The sequence below is a fragment of the Aplysia californica genome, unplaced genomic scaffold (assembly GCF_000002075.1).
Source record: "Aplysia californica isolate F4 #8 unplaced genomic scaffold, AplCal3.0 scaffold01299, whole genome shotgun sequence".
Classification (NCBI taxonomy): Eukaryota; Metazoa; Mollusca; class Gastropoda; order Aplysiida; family Aplysiidae; genus Aplysia; species Aplysia californica.
In genome coordinates, this window is record NW_004798569.1 from 56,491 (window position 1) to 59,265 (window position 2,775).

Consider the following 2,775-nt stretch of genomic DNA (forward strand, 5'->3'; position numbering starts at 1 on the left):
AGGTGTGAGAGTAGGGGGAGGGGCAGAGGTGTGAGAGTAGGGGGAGGGGTAGCAGAAATGTAGGGATAGGGACAGGGGTGTGGTGTGTGTGTGCAGGGATAGGGGTAGACTAAGGTGTTTGGGTGTAAGGATAGGGGTGTATGGCGAGGGGTACAGGGATAGGGGCAGGTGTAGGAGCTGGGGTGGAGGGGTCAGATAGGGATAGGGACAGAGGTAGAGGGATAAGTGCAGGGGTAAAGGCAAGGTTAGAGGCGTAGGGGAAAGGGACAAAAGTAGGGTGTAGGTGTAGGGATAGGGGCAGGGCTATATGAAAGGGTAGAGGTGTAGGGGTAGTGATGTACGGATAGGGGTATACGGATATGGGCAATGGCAAAGGTAAGTATTGAGGTGTAAGAGTAGGGGCATGGGTAGAGGCAAGGGTAGCAGAAGTGTAGGGATAGCAAAGGGGATAGAGATATATAAGGATAGGGGTACAGAGATAGGATAGGGATAGGGGCAGGGGTAGAGGCAAGGGTAGCAGAAGTGTAGGGATAGCAAAGGGGATAGAGATATATAAGGATAGGGGTACAGAGATAGGATAGAGATAGGATAGGGGCAGGGATAGGGGCAGGGGTAGAGGCAAGGGTACCGGTAGCAGAAATGTAGAGATAGGGACTTATGGATAGGGGTAGAAAGTTAAGCTAGAGGCAGTGTAAGGCTAGGCGCAGGTGCAGGGGTGTAACTCAAGTACTGTATGGGGCAGGGGCAGGAAAATCATCGGTGCAGCCAATATCAGACTATCTCAAATAATATTATGTTGTATACAGATTCAAGACAGAAATGAACAGTCTAATGCAAACTGTCTACAAAATTTCACAACATAATATCTCAGAACACAAACGTCAAGAAAACCAAATTCATACTAACCAGAGGCGTTCGTCTTGTCAACAACAACAGTGTTCACACACGCACACACGATTCCTGCCACGGTCTCTCTCTCTCTCTCTCTCTCTCTCTCTCTCCCTCTCCCTCGACCCACACGCTACAACGCACGCTGACGACACCCGACGAATCAGCTGCGGTCCGCATGCCCGCATGCCCCGCGAGAAAGAGGCTTAGGTCAAAGCAAAGAGGTTATAATAATACAACAAGTCGAGGCAGCGGCTGTGGCTGTGACGTCACGCACGTAAACAGACGGGGACTGCGTGTGCCCTCGCTGTCTGACGATGAGCGGCCATGTTGGTGAGGGCAAGAATCAGAGCCGTCCTGCTGCGTGCCTCTGTAATCGCCTCTGCTGTCTGTAAGTGTTTTTCAGCGCTCGCAACTGCATAAGACCATCTGAGCGAGCGGGACACATTAAACATTTTCATGTTGGTTGGAATTTTGAATTTTGCCCGGGTGGCGGCGAAGCCTACTCTTATCGATTGTAGGACCACCAATGTATCTTTAATTTGTCCAACTTGAAGCTTGAGATTTTCCGCCGGTATCCGAGAAGGCTTGATGTTAAATATTACCTGCCATAAGATTAAGGGTGTGACTAAAAGACAGCAGTAAGAAGGAGCCAAGGATTAGCTGTACAAAGGCTGCAGAAAGTCAGGAACCCGGAGGAAGGGGCAAAAAGGGATGGGGAGGGGGGCAGAACGTAGAAACAAAAGCAGACGACAGAACATGGTTAGAGATCAAGAAAGGGGTTGAAAGGAGAACTTTTTACAGAAGACAATATTGGGTCTCAGTCCGGATTCGAATCCGGGACCCATAGAAAAAGAGGTGAACACCGTAATCTCTCGATCACGAGACTCCTTCCTCACATAATTTGTCGAGTTTTCTTTTAAACTGGTTTTCGTTTTGCTGTGTTTGTTTATCTTGTAACGAACAAATGCATACTCACGTCCGTACTAACAGATCAGTTGAGGGGCGTTTAAATAAAGTTCGTGTGCTAAAAGTTTCGGAGGTCTTGTGTGTAAGTTACGAACGTTTAAGATCCCCTTGTGGTCCAAAATCGATAAGAGTAGGCTTTGGCCGCCACCTTGTAAAAATTCAAAATTCATACCAAACTAAAAAATGTTTAATGCGTCCCGCGCACTCAAAATATAACCGTATGCAGTTGCGAGCGCCGTAAAATATTTACCATATAAAGACCCCATTATGTCCCCATAGATACTGGAAACTGTGCTGACCCCGCCTTGAGTTTTTGACCCAAACACGATGTGTTGACCTTCGTTTTCATTTTTTATTGCAACCTTGCTTTTCTCAAAGATCTCTATCGTTTTCTCCTGTTTACATTCTCTCTCTCTCTCTCTCTCTCTCTCTCTCTCTCTCTCTCTCTCTCTCTCTCTCTGTCTCTCTCTTTCTCTTCTGGCGCTGGGGCCTGGGGGTCCTTAAAAAGTGCTTAACATGGGTCACTGAAATGTCCCAGCAGACGTGTAAACGTGATACACTGACAGTTGAGTCTTATAACTTTACGATTTATATGAAAATTACATAAAATAACATGTGATGTTTTTTTCTATTGCCCTGTTGATTTGTTAACTGTTGTTGGGTTCTCTGTTGTTGTTGTTGTTGTTGTTGTTGTTGTTGTTGTTTTTTATGTTGTTGTTGTTTTAAATAATGGACACTGCTCGATTCCTACGCCATATAACCATGGTGGCCTTTGTATAATTGTTAGTTATCTGGTGTTGAAACTAAGTGTGTGTGTTTGTGTGTGTGTATGTGTGTGTATGTGTGTGTGCGTGTGAGAGAGAGAGTGTGTGTGTGTATGTGTGTGTATATGTGTGTGTGTGTGTGTGTGAATGTGTG